The following is a 25,117-nucleotide window of genomic DNA, read 5'->3' on the forward strand; positions in this document are numbered from 1 at the left end:
CATCAACATGAAATTTTCCAACGAAGGGTCAAAGCCTGAGGAGGAACCCAAACGCTGCCGAAATACATGCTGCTGGGGACGAAACCTGAGGAGAAAGAAGCAACATGAAGCAATTAATGCATAAAAAAAGTGTCGGCGAGCAAAGCAAAGGACCATAAGGGTTTCCTCCACTACATTTCTGTTGCCGACCAGCCGGCACTGGAAAAGTATATTCAGATATAAACGGCGGCACCATTGACGAGAAAGAAAACTCAGAATTTGATGACTGCATCAAAGAAGACCCATACTTTTTAGGAATAAATTAAATTATCTTGTACCTATATCGCAGTAAGGTCACTTATGTTATGTGCAACTACCAGTGGTGCCAGTAACAATGGTGAGGGTTCCCATTGTTCATTTGTAGTCATAAATCTTAATGATTCACCCACTACCATATTTACAGTGTACGGCACAAATTGTAGAAAGGTAGCGAAGCTATACAAAGGAAAGACTAGCAACCGTGAGCATATGTAACTATTTTTTCGATTTTGATTCTCACTTTTCTCGGAACGCAATTTTTTAATTTCACCACTATCGCACGTAGCCCCTCAGTTATTGTCCCTCCCCTCCAGCGAAGCCAATTTATTTTGTAAGTTAGCCATCAGCGCCGACAGCGTGGTTGTGACCATGCCTGTCGGTTTGGTTGCACTTAACCCCAAAAGATGTTCGAGGAGGGTGTGAAACCCTTTGGCTATAGGCTGATAGCAGATGTCTACCACCCAGTGCAAGCAGAATGCAACCAGACTTGCTTGCACTGGGTGATCGACCTTCAGAAGTTGGTGCTCGAGCTGGACCATGCATTCTCCGACGTTGTCGAGCTCGCCATCCCAGATGACACAGGGGTATGTGGAGAACCATGGTGCCGGAAAGCACGCGTGAAAAATAGGAAACATCTTTTTGTTCAGTTCACTTGGCAGTCAATTAATTATTCTTACAATTAGTTGTACATAACTTCATAACATTTGAGAATACATTATCAAGCTGTGGCCAATGAAGTTGAATTTGAGTGATTTTCCATAACTACACAATACTGAAAGAGTACACGTGAGGACGGAGAGAACAACATATCTTTCGTAAGAATATTTGATCAATATCTTTTGATTTATATGTGCCTTAAAGGGATGCTGAACTGAAATTTTGATTTTACAAGATAGGGTTGCACAAGTGTGCAAACGGACGGCACAAACCGCAAAATTATCACTCATATTGCCATATCTTAAAGGGCCCATGAAACAGAGGCCAGATTCACGAAACGATCTTACGCCAAAAATGTGCGTAAGACAAAACTTAAGAACAAATCCGTATTCACGAAACGAAATTTTCGTAAGTTTTGCGCAGGTTACGAAGAAATCCTACGACAGCTCCGAAGCTGTCTTACGCACTTACGATCAAATCAGCATGGCCGACAGCGTCGCTCAGTTGGTCGCGACAACCAACGGACGTTTATTTTTCTACGTGCGCTTCTCACGCGTCCCGACTTCAAGCAGCGAGAAACAAGTAAAAAGTACTTGAAACAGACCACGACGAACGAACAAGAACGCTGGATCCACAGACACCCGGGAAAAACTCCAAGGGCCACGAGTACGGACTCCGACCGATCGGCAGATAGGCCTAGCAGGCACTCCGACTCGGCGCAGCGATGATCTGACGGTCCTTGGCGAAGACCGTCTGCCCACGACCGGCTGGCGTGCTGAATGGAATATGCCCGCGCGACCCTTGTGAACCCTTCCCGTATATAGTTTGATCGCTGACCTCAATTCTAGATTAAGAGGTCAATCTCTTCCTCTTGTCATCTCCTTGTTTTCCGAGGCAACGGTGACGAACGCTGTTGTCGAAAAGGGGCTCTCATCGATTCTATCTCTGTTTTGTGTGATATCAAGCTCGAATAAACGCCGTATGGATTACCTTCGCAACATGGTATGTACACTTTGTTATTAGTATTCCATTTTATTCTGACACGACTGCACCTCACAGTCGATCGCTGTAACAGTTCGTGGGTCGCAATGCCGGTCCAACCTTTCTTCGCCGGGTGTCACGTCAGCATCGAGTTGCAATTGTAAAGGATCGGTCCCGAAGCGCTTATCAATTCGCGGTCCAACAGCGCAAATGCAGCACTTCGATCAAGCGCGCGCGTCCGTTCCGTAGTGTGAACAGGCATTTACGTGGCTCTTGCTTACACTGTCATAGTTCAAACGTATCTTTTTTAATGTCGGCTCGCTCCTGCATCTCCGAGGCCGCAAAAAACGCCGCGGCAATTTGTTCCCATCTACGTCGCTCTGCAAACGACTGCGGGCCGTCTTTTACCAACGATGACAGTTGTGTTGATTTGGTAGCGATCGAGTTCGCAGCAGTCAATGGGGATGGTTACGCATCCCGGCCTCGGCATTCCGGCGAGTTTAAATCGTGTTAGCGTCGACATATCACTGCACGGATACGAACCCCAGACCAGCGGTGGCAGAAAGGCCGCCTGTGTTTGTTATGAAAAATCCACGTGCTCCGAACGGCTCCGAACAAATGCCGAGCTCTCCGATTGGTTGTTCGTGCTGCGGAAGACGCCGTCGCCATAGCAACAGCACCGGTAAGTTTTAGTTTTTCCGTACAACAACGTCGCTTTCCTCCTCTCACTTAAGAACGCGTTCGTGAATACCGATTTCTCCTCTTCTTACGATGCTCTTAACTTACGAACTTCTTAGCTAAGTTGTCGTAAACTAAGAAGCTCTTCGTGAATCTGGCCTCTGATCTTGGGTCGGGATAAATAAGTTTAGATTCTGATTTTACTAACAGCACATCGTTCAGTGGACTAAAAGAAGAAAGGTAGAAAGTCAAAAGCCTGACTTTCAGTGCGAAAATTTGAAAACACAGCGGACTATTTCGTACCTCCTCCCCTTCGTAAGCTCTCTGCCTTTTCACTGTGATACATCCGCTGTCCCAAAAGCGCGTCATCGGGTCCAAACGCACGTCACAAGAAACCGGACCCCACTTTTTCCCTTCACCCCTAAGCTGACATTGTGCTGGAAGCTACGCGCTTGCCGGACCAATCAGCCACCTCCCTTTCATGACCTGACCTCATTCTCTGCGCGTGGGTATGCACGAAGGAGTGTGATCACTTGGCCAAAGTGTGGCTGGCCCAACGAGCACGTTGCTTCCACAGCACTGTCAGCTTCGGGATGAACGGGGTGGGGAAAGCAACTTTTGTCTGAACTGTGAGCGACGGGCTAATCTTCTAGGGGGACAATGGCTCTGTCCGGGTACACAAACCAGATTCCCAGCAAGAAGGGCCTCCCCTCTTTTCGTCTTCTTGAACTGTTGAACTTGAACTTGAACAGGAAAAAGTTAGAAAAGCGTTTCATGACCCTGTAGCGACACTCACGGCCGGCTCATGTCCTACAAACGTTGAGGACGAGGTAAAGATGCCTCTGCAGCGGCGCGAGATTAAAAGATCAGTTCGAATCCAAACGCTGTCCGAGCTGGTTCGTCCCAGCTCCCAACAGATTTGGTGACCCGGAATCGAACTCGCTCCTTCAAGGTCTGCTGCTTCATGGCTCATACCAGCGCGTCCAACGCTCCTGACGGCGACGCCCTCCAGTCAACCATGGCAGCGGTCCAGAATTTTCGGCTACCACCATTTTGGCCAAAAAATCCGACCGTGTGGCTGATGCAAGTCGAGGCCCAGTTCCGTCTCCGGCACATCACCAATCAGGAGACGCGATACCTGCACAGCGTGTCCTCCTTACCAGCTGACGTCGCCGAAGAGCTAGCCGACATTCTCGCCGCTCCGGATCCGGTCAACCCCTTCGACCAACTGAAGGCCGCCATCCTTGACCGCAAGACCGAGTCGGAGCGCAGCAGACTTCAACAACTCCTCAACACCGAGGAGCTCGGTAACAGACGCCCATCCCAGCTTCTCCAGCGCATGCGTCAGCTAATGGAAGCCCAGAACCCGGACCCCAACATCCCCCTCCTGCGTGAGTTGTTTTTGCAACGACTTCCATCGACCATGCTCCCGGTTCTAGCGGCTGCGTAAGACATGTCGCTAGACAGGCTCGCTGAGCTTGCCGACCATGTCGCCGACTACTCGCGAACCCCTGGCATGAGGGCTGTCACTAACCGAGCACCCATAACAACTTCGGAAGATTCCAGTCTTCTCGTCTTGAGGACCATGTCGACACCATAAGTCGTCAGCTTGCCACCCTCACGCCCTTGTCACGACGTCGTCAACAACGGTCACACTCCCGCCGAAGCCTGCGCTCCCACTCATCCTCAGTAGAGCGCTCCACCTTCTCAAGCAGCAGTCAAGTTGATTCGGGCTCGGGCATGTGTTGGTACCACCATAACTTTCGTCAACGATGCCCGCAAGTGCAGCCAACCCTGCTCTTCGGTGGGAAACTACGAAGACCGGACACTGACGGCGGCAAGTGATACCAGTCGACAGGAAAGCCGCCTCTTTCATGTAGTTGACAAGGTGGCTGGCCATCGCTTCCTTGTCGACACAGGAGCCGAGGTCAGCGTTCTACCGGCCTCTCTTTCAGACCGACAACGCAAACAGAAGACCTCTCCGCTCCAGGCCATCAACAACTCGCGCATCGCAACCTACGGTCAGCGGTCCCTCACAATCAACCTTGGACTGCGCCGCACATTCCGGTGGCTGTTCATCGTCGCCGACATCAAGCAGGCTATCCTGGGAGCGGACTTTCTCAACTTCTACAAACTGGCCGTCGACATTCATTCACGACGCCTCATCGACCTGACGACACACCTCTCCGTGAATGGCGTGCTCTCTACGACCACGGCAACAGGACTTAGAGCGTTTTCAGCATCAACGGCATATGAGAAAATTCTCGCGAATTTTCCGAACCTTACGAGGCCACACACAAGGGAGTCACCGGTGAAGCACACCATTACTCACCACATTGTCACCTCTGGGCCCCCTGTTTTCGCTCGTCCTCGACGGCTGTCTGGAGAACGCCTGGCCATTGCTCGTCGTGAGTTTGAGAATATGCTCGAACTTGGCATTGTTCGTCCATCATCGAGCAACTGGGCCTCCCCACTGCACATGGTCCCCAAGAGAGACCCAGGCGACTGGAGACCATGTGGCGATTACCGCGCTCTCAATGCCAGCACCCAGCCTGAGCGCTACCGGCTACACCACATACAGGACTTCACAACGAATCTGGCTGGTTGCCAGATATTCTCTAAAATCGGCTTGGTGAAGGCATACCACCAGATTCCGGTTGAGCCTGCCTACATACCAAAGACCGCCATCACCACACCATTTGGCCTCTTTGAGTATGTGAGGATGCCGTTCGGTTTGCGGAATGCCGCCCAGACATTTCAACGTACCATCAACGAGGTCACCCGAGGTCTAGACTTCGTCTTTGCTTACTTCGACGATCTCTTGGTCGCCAGCACGTCAGAGGCCGAGCATGAGGAGCACCTGCGCGCTCTTTTCACCCGCCTCGATGACTACGGGTTGGTCATCAACCAGAACAAATTCACCTTCGGCGTGACGACCATCGAATTTCTGGGGCATCAGGTAACACCTCAAGGCATCAAACCCTTAGATGCAAAATTTACGGCCATTCGAGACTTTCCGCAGCCAACATCTCTCAAGAAACTGCGTGAATTCCTAGGCCTCCTAAATTTCCATCGTCGCTTCCTACCGAGTTGCGCTCAAACGATCAAGCCGTTGACCGACCTGCTTGCCACCAAGAAAGAGCCCTCTGTGGCGCTTGAGTGGAACGAATATGCAGCCTCTGCTTTCTCTTCAGCGAAAAAGGCGCTCGCTGATGCTGCAATGCTTATTCACCCCGTTCCAGAGGCAGAACTACGACTCGTCACCGACGCGTCATGCGTAGCTGTCGGTGCGGTCCTTCAACAGAACGTCAATGGCTGGCAGCCTCTCGGATTTTTCTCGCGTAAACTGAAGAACCGAGAACAAAAGTATAGCACTTTTGCACGCGAACTTCTGGCAGTGTACTTGTCAATCAAGCACTTTCGCCACTTCCTCGAGGGCCGGAACTTCCACGTTCTTACAGACCACAAGCCCTTGACGTTCGCATTCCAACGCAACCACAGCGACCACACAGCGCGTGAGATCCGGCACCTGTGCTTCATATCAGAGTTCACCGTTGATCTCCGCCATGTCAGCGGCCATGAAAACACTGCTGCTGACGCACTCTCACGCGTCGGTGCTCTTTCCTCGGCCCATCCACTAGACTGGGAAGAGCTGGCAACCGCTCAAGGAAACGATCCTGAGCTCCAGCGCTTGCGCGCCTCTCCCGGATCACTGAAGTTTGCAGACGTGCCCCTCCCCTTTTCCCCGGTAATGGTAACCTGCGAAACATCAACTGGTGTGTCCCGCCCATTCATACCGCCAGCGTTTCGTATCGCTCTTTTTCACCATCTACACAACAAGAGCCACCCCGGAATCCGCGCTTCACAGAAACTTACAACTGCTCGTTTCTTCTGGACAAATATGAACGCAGAAGTACATCGCTGGGCACGAACGTGCGTTCAATGCCAACGCGTCAAAATCACACGACACACAATCACCCCCCTCTCACCCTTTCGTCCACCGGACTCCAGGTTTGCCCACACCCACATCGACTTAGTGGGACCCTTTCCATCATCACAGGGAGCCCGCTATTTGCTAACATGCGTGGACAGAATCACGAGATGGCCCGAGGCATTCCCTGTCCCTGATATCACAGCGAAAACAGTCGCTACAGCCTTCGTCGACGGCTGGGTGTCCCGTTTCGGCTGCCCTGCTGTGGTCACTACTGACAGGGGACGGCAATTTCAGTCCGCTCTGTTTGCCGCCTTCACCACCGTCCTGGGCATCAGACACATGCACACCACCTCTTACCATCCGTCAGCTAACGGCGTGGTGGAACGGCTGCACCGCCAGTTGAAGGCAGCTCTTGCCACATACGAGCCGCGAGAACGTTGGGCCGACCACCTTCCTCTCGTTCTGCTGGGCCTTCGCTCGGCGCTTAAGGCAGATCTTGGCTGTTCTGCAGCCGAGTTGGTCTACGGCACGCCACCGCGCCTACCCGGCGAGTTTTCCATCCACCCTCATCTGAGTCAAGAGAAGACCCCAGTGGCTACATTGGCGACCTTCTACAAACCTTTCGTCTTCTCCGTCCCGTTTTACCAGCTCAACGGAGCCATCGACACGTCTTCGTTCGCCAAGACTTCGAGACGTGCTCGCACGTTTGCTTGCGACGCGATCAGGTCCGTCGACCTCTGGTACCGGCCTACGACGGACCGTTCCGATTGCTTGATCGACAAGCAAAGACATTGACACTCGACATCCACGACCGTCGTGACGTGGTCACAGCCGACCGCGTCAAGCCGGCATATCTAGCAAGCCTCTCTACCTCAGCTGCTGCTGCAACCCCTGCTGCACCGTCTCCCCCTTTACTGCGCACAACCAGCCCCATGCACATCACATGGGCCTCCCCGGGGCTTCCGGCTCTACAGGGGGGAGCCTTGTAGCGACACTCACGGCCGGCTCATGTCCTACACACGATGACGACGAGGTAAAGATGCCTCTGCAGTGCGCGAGATTAAAAGATCAGTTCGAATCCAAACGCTGTCCGAGCTTGTTCGTTTCGTCCCAGCTCCCAACAACCCCTTTAAACTGGTGGCCGTATTTCTGAAAAAAAAAAAAAGGGACGCGATTAAGTAAGAATTACACGTCGCGTTTCATGCAGAAGATTTGAGGAGGAAGGGAAACAGCCTAGTTTTTTTCCCTCTTCGCGTCCTCGCGGAGTCAAAGCGAACACAGGAGGAAACGAGAATTGTGTCGTCACGGACCTTTTCGGCCTTATTCAAGCATGCTCTTCTTGTTAAAAGATACTGTCATCCGTTGGGAGATATCTCTTTATACGAGTGATGCTTTAGGATTGGTAGCATCTCGCCTAGCACTTCTGCATTGTTTTCTCAATTATCCAACATTCGCTTCAGTATGCCTTCAAGGAGATACTGAACTGAAATATGAATTTCACGAAAAGAGGCATAGGAGCGCTCGACGGGACGTTACAAATTGCAAACTAGCAGAAAATAGTAAGGGTGCAGGCGAGTTGGTGAAGATTGATCATGACTTAACTTGACACTGGGGTGAACGGGGAACAAAGAGTAGAAGGAACGAGAAAACTGACAGGACGACGTCTCAAACCAATGTGTTCAAAGGTACTAACAATGTAGGACCATAAGGAAGTAAGAAAAGGGGACTAAGCCTGCTTCGGGAAAGATTAATCAGAAAATAGTAAGGTCCGTACTATTTTCTCATTAGTCTTCCCTGAAGCAGACTTAGTAGTCCCATTTTCTTATGGCCCTACATTGTCACTACCTTCGAACACATTGGATTGACACGTCGTACTGTTGGTTTCCTCGTTCCTTCCAATCTGTGTTTTCCGTTCACCCCCGTCTCAGGTTAAGTCAACATGACCCAAAACATCACTCGTATAGCAATATCTCAAATAGGTGGCCATATTTTTGGAAAAGAAGGGCATGATTCAGGCGAAGCTCATAGTGGGACGTCGAGAACAGCTAGCGCACACAAGGCAGCCCGGGAATTGATCCTGACAAGATTCTGACGTCACAATTTTCACGTCACGGAGAGATTTAAGAAATGCCCACCGGATGTAATGCACATAGTTTGTTTTCTCAGTGTCATTCTTCCTCTCTGCACGAGTCGACTAGTTCCAAGGTCTTGAAGGTGGCACTCTCCACCTTGTTTGCTGCCACATTAGCACCGTGTCCATTTGGCACTGTGCCATTGCAGTGATAGTTTCCATTGGTGGCTCACCACCAAGCCTCTGGAACTCCTGAAAGATCTGAAAAAAAAAAAACAATAGCAAGGAATGGGATGACACCTGAAAGGCACCCTCACTCCAGAACTAATGCTTACCTCTTCCGCTCTCTCTAGAGCAGGATATCGCTGCAGGATGTCCCGGACAGAGGGACACTCGTTGGCGATCCACTAGCGCCGTGCAGTGAATGTCCGGGACATTCCGTCTTGTATTTTGGCCAGATTAATGGAGCCATTTCCCACCTCTTGCTGCATCGACCTGATGTGCCCGTCAATACTGTGTGCGTCCTCTGTTGTTGGCACCAACCTTTCTGGCTGGTACAGTAAGAGTCGAAAAATATATTATTGGGTGATTTCATTTGAATTCGATCAAACTTGTCGGGGGGGGGGGGGGGTCTCTAGATTTAATCGTAAAAAATATATATGATACCCGAATCCTTGTGATGAAAGAAACTGCCTTTGAAAAAAATTAGAATTGTATAGTTTGAGAGAAAAAAATTCTGAGGCGCTGCAGGGTAGAACACGTCAAATTCCCAATTTGATTTTATCTCGACTTTAGCCGCCATTTACATGTTTGCATGTTTGAGATTTTTTAGAAAATTAATTTAAAATAACAGAAGACAGAAATTTACCTCTAAAAATAGCCAAGTCTGCGCAAATATTGCGTAATAAATGTAATAATTCTGCAAGAATTCGATATTTTGTAAATGGCGGCTAAAGTCGAGATAAAATCAAATTGGGAATTTGTCGTTTTCTACCCTGCAGCGCCTCAGAATTTTTTTCTCTCAAACTATACAATTCTAATTTTTTTCAAAGGCAGTTTCTTTCATCACAAGGATTCGGGTATCATATATATTTTTTACGATTAAATCTAAAGACCCCCCCCGACAAGTTTGGTCGAATTCAAATGAAATCACCCTATTGATAGAGAGTATGTCTTCTGATATACTCATAAGTAGAGTTCCGTGTTTTCGGCAAATACTGATAAAGCCGGATAAATAACTCCAGAAGCCGTGGCTTTCTCGTAATCGGCAAAAAAAAAAAAATCCCGAATTGGCGCCGTCCCTGAATAGGAAAAACATTCATTTCAGGGGGAAAAACCTTTATCCCAGCATTTTATTTGATTAGTAACCTCCCACCCAATCTGTACTAACTATATTGAGGTAGATATTAAGGCTTTTTGACAAAATAGGTCTTTATAATCACTGATTTCTTTCCGGCATTGAAATTAGACACAGAAAAACAGCAACTCAAGGGGGAAAAATAAACACCGATAAATAGCCCCCGAATTCGAAGAAGAATTAATACCAAAAACACTGAACCCTACCCATAAAGCGCCGTTCACACATACGCAACCGAGTAAGACCGAGAGAGACCAGACCGGTTTTTAAGCCTCTTGCGACGTCTAGGACCAGCTCTGCTGCAGCGCATCCGGTCCTAAGACGTCGTAATAGGCTTAAAAACCGGTCTGGTCTCTCTCGGTTTTACTCGGTTGCATATATGTGAACGGGCCTTTAGGCAGTCATACTAGAAGTTGCTTCTGAAAATAAAACTATGCAACAGCTTCATACCACTCATTCTGGCTGGTGTTTACAGCGAGCGTTTTGTCTCTTTGAATTAGTTCCGATCCAGATATTGTGCTGGAGTTGCGGATGAGAGGTGTGCCAAGTTGGTATTGCAAAACAAACCAGAATTGATGAGCGGACCTTGTATTAAAACTCTAGTGCTGAGAAGGAAATTACCTTGGCACACAGATATGGAAGCCGAATAGAAAGTGACTTCTTGCCGTAGTTTGATATTAGTGCGCTAAAAACCTTTGGGAGGGGAGGTGAGGGGGTGGAGAGGAAGGAGAGAGAGGGAGCTCTCAAGATTTTGGCATCCGTGCGCCAAAGCCCCTGGAGGGAAGGGTGAAGGGGACAGAGACGTGAGGGGGACAGATTTGGGGAAAATTCCTCTGTTGAAAAGCTGTGAATGCTTCTGGGATGATTAAATTCAATATCATCAATGTGAAATAGTTTTCTGCAACGACGCATGTTATAGCTCAGGGGTGGCCAGGCTCACCCGACCTGAGAGCCGCAAACAAAACCGCGAAACTTCCAAGAGCCGCAAGGGGGGGGGGGGGGGGGAGGGGGGTCAAACTTTTGTCCAGAGCAATAAACGAAACTCAAACTACTTCCAGTCTATCCGAGTCAAAAGCAGTCAAACTGCATGTAAGATAGCTGTAGCACAAGACTAACAAACCGCAACCTGTTTTTCGATTTAAAACGCGTTCCATTTTCCCCATTGGGGAAGTGCTCGTGTGACCGCGGGGGAGGCGGGAAAGTGTGTGTGTGTGTGGGGGGGGGGGGGTGTTCGGGGAGGGAGCCGCGAGCCGCACTATAACACGCAAAGAGCCGCAGTTTGGCCACCCCTGTTATAGCTGTTGCTGTCCATCATCTTACACAATAGCAAAAATGTGCCATAATGTTTTCAAGGTCCTGAACACCTGCTGACTAGCACATTTGATTCGTGTTCATATTTTTACACAGTAAAGATTGTGACCATAGAAGTCTACATACTTCACCTGCCACGAGTAATTTTGTTCCTGGTTATTTTGTTTTTCAAATTGCGCTTTACATTGATATTTATGTTTATGCTGCTCTGTTCTTGTTATACTTGTCGATTTTGAACCCCACTCCTACTTGAACCTTCAGTGGCTTGTGTTGTATAAAGATAAAGGAGATCAAAAATTGTAAAACAGTTCACACACCTGACGGCAGATTCGCTTTGCCGATTCTGTTCCATTCGCTGCACCTGGATTCGACGATGGACGCTTGCCGAACTTCTGTATTTTCAAGGCGACCTCCCCTTCGTTGGCAAACTTGGAACGTTCAAACTTGCATTTGAACTTGAGCGCATGGCGCCAGGAATCCTGTTAGTTCGACACATAAGAAAAGAAGTTTGGAAGTCTTGAGACAGAATTATATTTATAAAGGCATCACTTTCCTAAAAAAACGCGAACAGCGCACACTAAACAGGGATTAAGTAGAAGTGCGAACAGGACAAGTACTGACTCTCAACTAAAGTTTAATCACATGCAAACAAAAAAAAACAAAACAAAATAGTAACATTGCCCACGCCACACAATGGTCAATCACCACGTGTCCGAAAACGCATCCTCTTTGTTACCTAACCCCACCGACGTTTGGCTTACGCAGTTGCATAGCCTCCTTTTATACTGACAAAGACGACGGAGCCATAGAGTGCCCGGTCGCAGATTTGAAGCGCGAGAATCTGGTATCGCAGAACATTTCTCGGGAGTCTGGTAGTCAGCGCACAGTTTTTGCAGCGGCGAGGACCCGAAACATGGTTTTCAAACCCAACGAGAAAAGAAGCAGTAGCCCGAGGAACGCGATAAGCACTAGAGGACATTCCATCGCTCGAGACAACTGTGTTTCAGCATCTCGCCGCTGCGGGGCGCCCTTTCATGACTCTTGTCTGCCGCTCTACCTTTTCACTTTCGGCGGGCGGGTCATGTGACGATCTGCCAAGCTTTGTCAGTATAGAGGCTGCTAAGGCAGTTGATACCTGCTTCTGTAATTGCATGAGCCTCTAAAATTTCTCTGGTCATCCTGTCTCTACCCTTGCAAATAATCTGTCTTACTCAAAATAGGTTGACACTTAAAAGCTGGCACCCCGGGCAGCAATATTTTGTAAGCAGTGGAAACACTTAAAAGCATATGCTTGGGGGCTTTGCTCGATGCAAATTTGTTTGCTATGTGCGGCCTTACGATTCCCGATATAAACACAACAAAATATTGTTAATCAGCAACATACATGACCAGATCCAATTGTGTCTTCCAAGATGCTGTGGCGCAAGACGAGCTGCTGGGCGGCCTGTTCATAGAGTTTGCCAAGATAGCTGCAAAACAATGTGAGACGTCCCTGCATTTTATTGCATGTGCTATGGCTTCAACACTGGCTGTGCATGTGCGTTGTTAAGAGTAAACCCGTGATGTAAAATGGTAGGAGAAATACAAATTTTACCAGACGTTTGAATCTGTTCAATTTAGAAGAAACTAGGGTTTAGCTTTAGATGACTATGGTCTTGTTAACTCCATAGTATAGTAGAAAAGGCAGAAATCAACGCGTAGAGCTTTTCTTTGTTATCCTCGGCATTTAGTCGATTCGTCTTTTTTCGTTGCAGTAAATCAATATAGAAAGCCACTTTAAGCCACGATGAAGGTAGGCTGATCCTTGAATGACGAGATGTTCTATATTTGGTAGATTCTTCGTTAACCGGAAGACAACTTTGTGCCTCGACCGACGAAGCTAGTGTCTGCGAGATTCGAAGCATTCCGTCACAAGTACCCGACAGTATATCCAGGGGGAATCGTAGGCTGATTGTCATGTGCAGATGCTTGCCTTATATGTAAATAAGTTTCACCCAGAAAAATAGGTATTGCAAAGGCGGTGTCAGGGATAAAACAAGCAATAAATATGTGGAGTGTGCACTTTTTTCACCATGCCGTCTCAAGTGTTTATGAAAGCCAAACAATTAAGATTATACACCGCAATTCATCCCCTACAGACAGAAGAAACTGTGGTAGTTTTTCAGTACATCGCGTGCATTATATGTAGTTTTTTCTTATACTCATGTTACAGAACGTTGAAAAGAACTGTGCTAGGCGACAAGTACAGTACGAAGTACCATACGTTGTATAACACTGCACTGAATTACAGAATTAACAATACTCACAGCGTGTATCTGAAGAGGTCGAAACACAACCATTCGACGATACGGTGCCGAAGCGTCACGGACAATTCCGACTTTGTCTTCACTTTCGATAGATTGTGAAGAATGTCTGTAGGGGTTGCAGGAAAGACATACTTCCGTGGGTCAAGCGAGGGCCTCAGTCCTTGATCGATCAGTGGCGCCTCCAGCCTGAAAATGTGAGGAAGCAATATAGATCAGACAACCTTGTAAAATCGCAAGCTCCACAGACTTCATACAACACTATGGCACTTTTGTATTAATAAATCGTAAATCTTACACTTCTGCTGCATTGGCCACAGGAGCAGGTGGTGGGGTTGGTACCACGGGTGCCAACTGTGAGGCTTTGATCTTAGATCCTGCGATGAGGGTGGTCTCCTCATCCCAGTCTAGGAATTCACCCAGTTCTGCATCAAGTACCTGCGAATGTTCCAGGTAACTTAAATCCCAAGCAAAAAGATGTTTGCAGTGCAAGAAGCTTGACCAAATAATGGGTATTACAATAAAAGCTCAAATAAATCTCAGATGTATATTTTGCTGGTTGTCATCTACAATATTCGTCTAAACCGAGTCTGTTTTAAAAATTAAAAAAAAGTAAATTTTTATGGCAAAATGGTCCTGCCGCTGTCGTCTGCTACTGATTCAAAATGTGTTTTATTTGTTAACGAAAGTATCAAAAGAAATTGTCCAAACTAACTTCGCTGTCATGTTTCTTTTGTTGTTATCCACTCGAGAGAAAAAATATAACAGTCAAAGCTAGAATATTTAAGTAAACAATTAAGAATGAAAATTCCACGGGAAGTTCCAGTTGTTCTCGTCAATATTGACCTTAGGAAGGTGAAAATTATAAATAGCATACATAGTCTTGTACAAAAGAATGTAATGATAGCTTTTTCAGAACTTTGCTTTAAAATGTGTCTTAAAAATAAAAAGTTCTTAACATATTTTATAAAACACACTTTGAAGCAAAATAAAAGAAAAAAGCTATCGTCACATTTTTGTGTATAAAACTAAGTATGCTATCTAAAATGTTCACCTTCCTAACGTTAGTATTAGAAAAGGAAAACTTAAACTCTTTGTGAAATTTTAATCGTTAATAATTTAATTAAATATTCTAGCTATGACTATTATATTTATCCTCTCGAATGGGAAACAACACAGGAAACCTGATAGCAAAGTCGATTTGGATCCTTTTCGTTGACATTTCTTTTAATAAATAAAAAAGTGTTTCAAGCAGTAGCAGACGACGGCAGTGCGACCGCAGCCTTAATGGGGAAGGTTGTATCGAAAATGTGACAATAAATGAGGATCATTCATAAAACCTGCAAACACGTTTTCTTTTTTTTCTTTTTTTTTGGTCCGTGGAGCAGCTTTTTGAAGGCCACTGACAGGACGGCCAACGTCAGGTTTGTTTACTTGGGTGGGCCTATCGGCATAAGATGGTTCTGCGTAGAAACACCATATGTGACAACTAAACGCTGAACGGCAAGTTTGGCTGTCAGATAAGACGTTTGAACAGCCTGTGGTCGTTTCCAGACATTTTTAAATGCTCGTCGAGCGGATTCAGAAGACATTTCGTTCGTGTAGAACATCGAGTGTGCTTGAAAGAAGCTATCAAGCCTGCCAAAGTTTCGGTTTGGGTTTGCGATCATACCCATAGCAATATTAGAAAAATATCTTCTACTTTTTGTGAAACAAATGATACAGAATTCTTGACTAATAACCCCAAAAAATTTAACCTGAGCAGGACTGTTTTTTTTTTACTAGTGCTCAAGTTCGCAAAAATATGGCACGAAAGTCCAGAACCATGGTCGAGTAAAAGTAAAAAAAAAAAAAAAAGAAACCAAGACGCATTTAGCGCGCATTTTGCGCAGAAGTTGGTCTGCTCTTCGCACCTTACTTTCGTTATTTATCAGAAGTGTTGACGTGCTTTCGTTTACCACTCGCCTCTACCAAAGACGACAGGCAATTTCCTGTCTCGTCAGCGCGCTTACTGCGAATCCTTTACGTTGCCAGCAGTGGCGTCACAAGAAGGTTCGGGGGTTAGGGTTGCGGACCGCCCCGGGTGCAGGGCTCAAGGGTTGTCGCGGCGGGGTCTTGCCCCGGGTGCCGCTGACCCTAGTGATGCCACTAATTGCCAGTTGATTTGCGTACCCCTTTTATGTATTTGCATTTTTCCGACAGCTCTTGGTAACGTTCCCATACGCAAAATACACGTTTGGTGCACTTCCAGGCCGTATAATTAGTTACCGTTTCTGACTTACCTGGGTGAGCACCCTCTCCGTGATCTTCAGTTCCGGGAACTGGAGCAGAAACACGTTCTTGACGCTCTCCAACGTGTAGTCTGGTGCGATGTTTAGAGATCGGCAGACACTCTCGAAATATCCAACGCACCTCATCATTGCACCGATAATTAAGAAAGCAGAAATTGAAATTGGAAACTGCGCGACCGTGCTGGTAAAGCAACAGAGGAAGCTGGCTTATGATGGCTAGAATGGTGGATAATAATAATAATAATTTTTATTTACACAGGTAAGTTTTCCCCATATAAACATACGGTAATTACTATAGTCACTAGTCAATTTTATGTGCATTTCATGTCCCTCAGTTTTTTCCCTTGTTTTCAATCAATCTTCTAACCACTCTTCCTGACGCTAGCTTCAAAACTGCACCCCCTCAAAAAAAAAATTATCATAAAAATGATTCTGATCGCCTGTTTTTCTTTTTTTTTGTGTTATGCTTAATGTAAAATACAGGGATTTTAATTTTAATATACATTTTAATAATCAAACAGCCAGCATGATCCAATCCATTCTGGAACCAGTGAACGCCCGATTCCCGCTCCCGCGACGTCGCGCATAACAATAGGAACAGCGGAACAGCCTGCATAGCTGCTGATCATCCTCTCCCACTTGTGACTTGGCACAGAGAGACATTTGGTGTTCTTAGAGCTCTCTCTCTCTCTCTCTGCTGTGGAGGGAAAAGTGCAAAGGCCTTAGCTGGCACGTGGAAAGCCTGTCATATCTATTTCTTTTTTCTTGATACTGAGCTCATCGTAATGCCAGTCGTGCACTGCCCAAGATGCGCATTCAAAGGGACGTCCAACAAGCGTGTAGTGAACCACATGAGGGTGCATAGTTGTGAACCGGACTTCCGAGTGATTTCTGGGATAGATAACTGTGCAGCATTGTTTCGCCGTTACTGTGCTTACAAGAAACATGTCTACCGCATGCACAGAACAATAGCTGGAATAACTCCGAATTCAGATGGACGCACTACAGAAACCGTTGAACAAGATGCTGAGCTTCCCTCCATGTCGCCTCCATTCGAAGAAGTGAATGATGACAATGAGGGGACCCCTCGAGTGCTGATGTCATCAGCGAGATCAGGGAGCAGCTTTGGCTGTCTTATCTGAAGATCACAGAGAAGTTGAGGCTGGTCTTCAGTACAGCAGATGAGATATTCACCGTGATGAGACCCCTCATTCAGCAAATCCTTGACGGTCACATACAGCTAACAATGAAGCTCCTTGGACAAGAAAATGTGGCGTCATCCGCCATAGAGAAACTAGGATCACTTCTCAGCGCTGCAGACATAGTTGAGAAACGTTTCTCAGGATTGGGCAGCATATATCTCAGAAACAAGTATGTCGCCGACCATCTTCCACATACTAAGTAACCGAGGTGTCGCTCCAGATAGGCGAATGCAACGACTCTGCTTGTTACATTCCTGTTAAAAACCTTCTGACGTGTTTTACGCCATCAGAAAATATGCTCGAGTGTTTTATGCAGCCTCTGCCAAGATCGCTGGAAGTGCTTTCCGACTTCGCCGATGGCGATTTTCTAGGTCAATATCATCAACTCGCCCGGGAGGCCAGTCACAACACCATATTCCTGCTTTTATACACAGACGAGGTGGAAATTACCAACCCCCTTGATAGCGCTGCTGGGCTACACAAGATTCTGGCAGTGTACTTTTCCATTTTGAACCTTCACCCTCGACACCGGTCCAAACTCAACGCCATTCTCCGCTTGCTTCTTGTGGAGTACCCGGTTGTGTTGCGACATGGCCTAGAAAAGGTACTTGCACCACTGGTGCAAGACTTGAACTCAATTCACGAACATGCCGTTGATACGAGAAACCTGCATTTGGACGTTGTAACAGTGGCCTTTGTTGGCGACAACCTGTCCATGCACGGCTTAGCGGGACTACAGTGCAGCTTCAGCAAAGGCCGGATCTCCCGTTACTGCCTTGCCCGACGCAATCAACTGAGACAGCTGCACGCCGCAGATGACTGCGTCGAAAGAACAAGCAGAGTACACAAAAGCCACCTCGAAGCATTTGCACTCGACCCAGTGTTGAATGGGCCCCTTTATGGCATCTCCAGCATCTCTCATCTGCAAGGGCTGACCAACTTTGAGGTCATTGAACAGCTGCCACCCGATGCAATGCACGACATATCGGAGGGGGGGGGGGGGGGGATCGGATGTGTACTTTGACACGTCCTGGCTGGTTTAGTCCAGGATAGAGTGCTGCGCAAGCAGGACATGGACAGGATAACAGCTTTTAAGTATGGGTTTCATGATAGAAGATCTGCACCTGTCACAGTCAGGAACACATTCCTCAGCGGCAAGGCAAGCCTGCGAGGAGCGGCGAGCCAAAGGTGGCGCCTCTTTCGTCGGCTTCCGCAGTTATATGGAGATTCTGTACCTGAAGGCAACCCCCACTGGAGGTTGTACCTGGCGTATCGCCAAGTCGTCGACATCATCCTGGCGGAAAGGATCTCTAGGGACTGCGTACCCTACCTTCAAGTAAACGTCCAAGAGTTCTTGGAGCTGTACACGACACAATACCCAACTGCAATAGTGACATCAAAACTGCACTATTTGCTTCACTACCCAAAGTTCATACTGAAGTATGGCCCACCTCGCCGCTTCTGGGGAATGAGGTTCGAGGCAAAGCACTCCTATTTCAAGAATGTCGCTTCCAAAGTGAAGAACTGTCGTAACATTTGCCTTACGCTTGCAACACGACACCAGCTTTTCCAAGCCTACGAGCTGTCGGGGAACATGTTGCATGCTCCCCTTGAGACAACCGGAGCAAAGCCAATGAAGGTAGCAGAGGTTTCTGAAGAGCAGCAGGCTGCTTGCTGCAGTGACACCAGAGATGGTGCTGCCCTCTGTTACCACTGCAAGTTTGAACAGCTGCCACTATGGCCCAGCTGATGTGTTTGTTCATGAACTCAAGGACGACATTCCACAGTTCCTGCAAATTGAAAAACTCCTTGATGTCAGTAGTTCGCTGATGCTCCTGTGTCAGCGCCTAGCAACTGTGCAGTGCAGCGAGCACAGGTGCTCTTACATTGTGAGGGAGTGCAACGAAAGTGTGGCATTGATACCAGGACACGAGTTTGACTTCTACCCCCTCGACCTTTACCGCCGTGACGACTTTTCTGAGGTCGTGCCTCATTGTGCTATTTTGGTTTAGTTCTTGGAAGGAACTGGTTTCCGCACGTTTGTGTTATGGTTTTCAAGTTTGTGTTGCTGTGGCTAGACATGTTTTTTTCCTGGTGCCATGTCTTTGTTTTTTGAGCCTCGGTTCTGTACTTTTCTAGGACGGTTCTGGGTGCCTTCCATGTCGGTTTGACCTTTTTTTGTCTTGTGTGCTTATATATCCAGTTAGATTCACAGGACTTTCACAACTATTGTGGCGAATTCTTCTTTATGTTTCCACCAAGAAGGAACTTGTTATTTCATGTCGCATCAGTTGGGTCCATGTGGATATTGTGTTTTAATGTGTCCATTTACACTAAACATTTGACTATATAATACTTTCCACTCGTGTCATGTGTTCTTTTCTGCTGCAAATCTTAGCGCTCACTACATTCATCTCCAGCAGCTCACCGGAATCCTAGATGTATATATATACTTAGTACGTAATTACTGACATAAAGATTTTGCAATCTTTATTTTTCTGACTCATATTTTATCTACCACATTTACTCAAATAAATGCTGCCACATTATTTATGAACAATGCTCCCATTTTACTGTAGAGTATACGTTCAGCCAGTCATCAAAAAGTCATGCAAATGAAAGAACAAATAACACCCCACTCAACTATGTATATGCTATTTGCACTACAGTACTTAGCATGACATCTCGTAAGAACAGAATTTGCCGCAAGCAAAAAAAAAAATTCACACAGCATGAGGTTGGTCTGGCTCTGAAATGTGGCGACACTGGTTCACGCTGTAGGCGAGAAATATTGCCAGTGCGGTATGACTGTTAACATGGGGTCTTTAATGTGCATTACACAGATTGCATTTGAGCATACAAATATTTTCTGGGCCTTGATATTCGCTAGTTTCTCCGCAGTTGGCGATAATGGTCTATATGCATATGTGGTGAAGCAGATAGGAAGACAAGCAAAATCAAAGCATCATTTACACTACACGATAAACACCAACCAGGCCAGGCGACGATGCAAAACTCGATGCTTTGAAGCTTGTCATGTCCAATTCAGGGATTCTACTCTCGTGCAGTTAGTATTCCTCTGGTTTCTGCTTCATTAGCCTCGGACTATAATATTTTTGCACCGTCGATCACACAAACACCTTGTAGAACCACATTCAATCGCTGCCTCAGCACACACCCCCATGGTGACACAAACAAATATAAATGCCTGCGTACTGAATATTGCCACGCGCGTCGCCAAGCGAGTGCCTGCGTGGCCGAAGGGTTACCGCGCTTGACTGTCGTGCAGAATGTCCTCTCATTTATTCTTTCAACTTGGCGATCTCGTAAGTTCGAGAACATTCTCGTCTGATCGAGTTCCGAATGTCCTATGCGCCAAAATTTCTACACCGAATGTTCCAGAAACTCACGAGGGTACATAAGGGACTCCGCATGGCGAGCAGAGTCAGTCTCGTTCCAGCATTTGATCCTGCTGTTTCGACATCGACGCCTGCGACGTTGACTTCTACGTATTTTGTTTTAAGCACAAGTTCGCCTCATTAAAAGTTTAGTTTCTTCAGTTATTCTTTGCTTCATCATTTGTCATTCGTGACACTTTGTTAGAGGTGCGGGGTAGTGCATCCTATGCCCATAAAGCGGACCCCTTCGAAAAACATCCCGGCCAAGTGAGGTGCTCAGCCCCGGAAGGCTACCCTTCGCCGAAGACGCCGAAGCCTGAGCAAGCTGTTGCATCCAGGGACTGCCCCCAGAGTATGGTTAACTGTCAGAACCATCAAAGAAAGCCCAATCGACCATGAACAGCCAGCCCTCGCAAACTCCGGTGACCCCTTTTGTCGTTTTCCTGTCTGTCGCTCCACGTACACTGACACCCTTCAATGGCAACGTCCATGAAGACGTGGAAGATTGGCTTCATCACTACGAATGCGTGACATGGCGCAACGGACGGACAGCTGAACAGTGCCTGCAAAACCTCCACTTTGCCTTAAAGGGAACTGCGAGGCGCTGGTTTGAGAACCATGCGGCTTACCTTATGTCGTGGGATAACTGCAAGGCCGAACTCAAAAGAACATTCCGCTGACTGGAATTGAACCCAGACCTTCCGCGCGACATTCAAACACGGTAACCATTCGGCCACGCACGCGCTCGCTCGTCTACGCATGTGGCAATATGAAGTGCTGTAAAAACACTAACACGTATACGGAACCCCCCCCCCCCCCCCCCCCCCCCCCCCCCCCAAGTGAACCATTTGAAGCTTAACTGCAGTAGCACATGTTCACCCTTGTAGCCGTCACGTCCAGCTTCAGAACATGGTTGTAGGGTGCGTTTGATGTTGTGGGACGAATAAGGGTGGCGCAACCGAATCCGAGCAGAGGTAAAATGTTCATTTTCATCTTGAGCCGCCATGCTCATAGTGCTGTTTATATTGTCGTTGTTTGGTGACTGTACCCTAACGGAGCTCTCCAACCTAGAGACTGCCTGCAAGTCTGAGAGTTGTGAGGGATGGAGAAATCGCGCGTAGTGCAGCTCTTCTTGCTCCCTTTGACATTATGAGGTATATTGCGCTGCGAAGTTACACTTAACACATAAACACGCAATCTATGATACGATATGGAAGACAGATAAGAAGACGACGTACTTGTGAAAGTGCAGTCTTCCATATCGTTTCATAGATTGCGTGTTTATGTGTTAAGTGTAACTTCGCAGTGCAATATACCTCAGAATGTCAAACCAACTAGCCCAAATTCAAGCATTGTTAGTCCCGATGACAGCATTGTCTTGGGCTTGTGATGATTCTAACGGCAAGACGTGGCAGAGAGTTTGTCTGCGCGTTGGAGGATTCTTCCATTAAGGAGAACCACGAAAAGATTACCTGGTTGATCCTGCGAGTAGTCATATGCTTGTCTGAAAGATTAAATCATGCATGTGTAAGTACATGCCGAAACAAGGTAAAACCGCAAATTTTGGTGGTAATTTCGACCGGAAGCTTTCACATTGCAGAATCGTTGTTGTCATCGATGACAGTCCTGTCACATTCAAGGAATGTGACAGGACTGTCGGACATCGGACAAGAGAGAGAATGTCGAACAAGTGATCGTCTGTTGATATCGCTACCGTGTTTTCTCCGCACAGACGATGAAGAAGACGATATCGAGACTCTTTGCACTTATCTAGTTCCTCTACGACGCGGTGCGCTTCTTGTCGTCGGCGTACAACGAAATAGTAGCTACTGTGTGAAATTTAGCTTATCGAGAGGCTCCCCATGCTGTTTGATACCTTTATGCACAAGGCGCAAAATCCGAAAGATCAGTGGTGCAGTCGAAGCTACTGCCGGACGTCGTCACATTTTGTATCGTCAAGGTTTCTATGTGGTGCCTTGAACTAGTAAACACCGTGGGCTCGGGGAATGCCCCGTTGCGCTAAGCCCGTGTTTTGGTTAATATTTAGGTGTGATGTCTGGGAAAGTGCACAAAGGCAAAAATTCTCAGTGTTGTGTCGCTTGTTGCTCACTATACCAGTTTCGCAGCATACTTACATGCACTTCACTTCACCTTGTATGAATTGCTACAAAATAGGCTTTTGGGAAAACACCTGTTGGTGTGTTTCCGTTTCTCACGGAAGCCGTCGGATACAGCAATGACATGTGTTGTGCAGACGCCGTGACAATGTTTGTGCAGCACGTGTCCGATGTGGCAGATCCTGCGGCCCCTTGTATGTCACGTGGGTGCACATGTTTGGGATGCCGAAGGTATGGTGTTGTCCGTCTTTGCCAAAGTTTCGGTTCGCGATAATGGTGAAAGCGAAATTGTATGAAAAATATTTTTCATGAAACATACGGTTTAAGCATGACTTGGCACTTAGTTGTACAAGTACTTTTCACCCTGAACACATACTGAAGCAAGGAATTAGAGGAATCCTAACCAACAAAGAGCGACTTAAACATTTACCAGCATTCCAAACACCTCACATCACTCCTGAGGCCCTTGCTTCAGATGTCCTTCACGACGGTTAGGCATCCAGGGCGTTGTCAATCCACCTTAACCTTTTGAAGGATGTACTAAAGCATGAAGCTGTCGACTGTAGCTTTCGTCATGTATGACTCCTTGTCTGCCGCTCCGTGTTCCTCTCAATGTACCTTAGTTACTCTTATGTCAGGCATAGGTTCTGGAACGTACAAAAAGCACAGTGATGGAATGGTGGAAACCAGAGCATTTTCTGGTGCAAAACTATTTATTATCTACAACCAAACGAATTGAAGCAACTTCAGCAGCACTTTTCATCCCGGTGATCTCCTCAACTCGGAACTGAAATACTTCCATGTAAGAAAGCACTTATGGCGAATTCCACTAGTCGTTTTGGAGCGCGCGGGGATCGACCTTTCTGGAGCGAGCCTGTTTCACGAGCGATCGGGATCGAGACGGACGTGTTCCAATGATCGTTTTGGATTAGCTCCCGCCCGGATCTCAATCTGGATCCAAGAAAAGTCGCTCCGACGATTTCGGCGGATTCAACCGGAAGTTAGCCGGGCCAACCCTCAGCGCACACACGTGACTTCCTTTCTTGCGGGCATCTCGCCTGATCTCGCCCATCTTGCCTTAGAAGAATTCGTAATGGCCGCTTGCTTACCCCTTGGCTCGACAGCCGGTTCGTTTTCCAGGAAGGAGTAGAGAAGGTTTTGGCCGTGCTACGGGCATTCCGGCAATCTTTGCTAGAAGCTCCTGAGCCATTCCTGCCGCTCGTGCGTCAAACATGTTAGCGCCGCGATTGCGAAAACGTCTTCAAAACGACTGCGGCGGCTGCGGAAAGGGGATTCCCGGGCAGTTAAATGACGGAAAGGCATCCGCCGACCCGGAGCAGTGGTCATGTTCCACAGGGGATCCGTAGGCGGCGCGACCCCGTTCGGATCGTGTGCTCCATTCCGGATCTGGCCAACTGATCCCCGCGTGCTCCAAAACGCCCAGTGGAATTCGCCATTAGTTTGGGTCCCAGTCTGCTCATTTCGAGACTTGCCGATAACTGAACAGTCGTCATTGCTATACCAAGCCTGAATGCGGATAGATTGGCACCCGAGTCAGTTACCGCACAACGGCTAAGTATCAGAAGGTCGAAACCTGCTGCAAGAGCATTGAGACATCAAAACCATCCATTGCCACGTTGTGGTTCAGTAAGGTACAGTCCCCCGCAATATGAAAGACCCACTGGGGGCGCGTGGCCGAGGCAGTGGCTGGCGGGGGCACTGCGAGCGCTCCGGGCAATTCAATTCTGCTTCGAGGGGAGGACGCTCACTCGGGACTCGGCACAAACTGATAAGCGCGTTGCGCTTTAACTGAGCCTCGAGTGAGCGTCCTCCCCTCGAAGCAGAATGGAACTGCCCGGAGCGCTCGCAACGCCCCCCGCCAGCCACCGCCTCGGCCACGCTCTCCCAGTGGGTCTTTCATATTGCGGGGGACTGTACATAGACCCCAATTCCCATTCTATCTGTGCCGATTGTTCCAGATATTTTTAACAGCTGCATTTCCTTTAGAAGCAGACACCCTTTATAATAAAGCTTTGTGATCTGATTGTGCTAAAATAAAATCAAAGGATTTGCATATTACTCAGACAGGCCGACGTCACAGCTACAGCAGGTGTGAAGTGGATATGGGTGTCGAAGTCTTCTTTGCAAATGAAACTGCAAATGCCTCTTGCAATGCAGCCTCCGGGAGGGCCCTGACACGTAAACAAGATTTTTTTTTTTTTTATTTACGACGACAGGCAGTGGTTCCAGTGCGACGGCGGTTTTATTAAGTTTAGGGTATAGATTTGTGAGGAATATGACCAACCGCTATCGCATAAAGAATTTAAACGCGTCATACATGAACACAACATTTTATTTTTTTTTCTCGTGCAGAAGACAAGCAGCCTTCGGCACAGGCTCGAAAAGTCTCTTTGAATTTCATGCGATTTACTGGACATTCAAGATGACGTGGCACTCCTCAGCGCCTCGGTAACACGCTCGTAGCGTCCATGGCAGGGTACAAGCAAAAAGCAAGAGTTA

The 25,117-nt window shown here is 47.5% G+C and overlaps 2 pseudogenes; one reads left to right on the top strand and one right to left on the bottom strand.

The window, feature by feature from the left end:
• Nucleotides 1-587: 587 nt before the first annotated feature.
• LOC8035633 lies at nucleotides 588-16,006 on the bottom strand (annotated as a pseudogene).
• A 1,371-nt stretch (nucleotides 16,007-17,377) lies between these two features.
• On the top strand, nucleotides 17,378-18,832 carry LOC115317088 (annotated as a pseudogene).
• The last annotated feature ends 6,285 nt before the right edge of the window (nucleotides 18,833-25,117 follow it).

The sequence above is a fragment of the Ixodes scapularis genome, unplaced genomic scaffold, assembly GCF_016920785.2.
Source record: "Ixodes scapularis isolate PalLabHiFi unplaced genomic scaffold, ASM1692078v2 PGA_scaffold9__187_contigs__length_104089568, whole genome shotgun sequence".
Classification (NCBI taxonomy): domain Eukaryota; kingdom Metazoa; phylum Arthropoda; class Arachnida; order Ixodida; family Ixodidae; genus Ixodes; species Ixodes scapularis.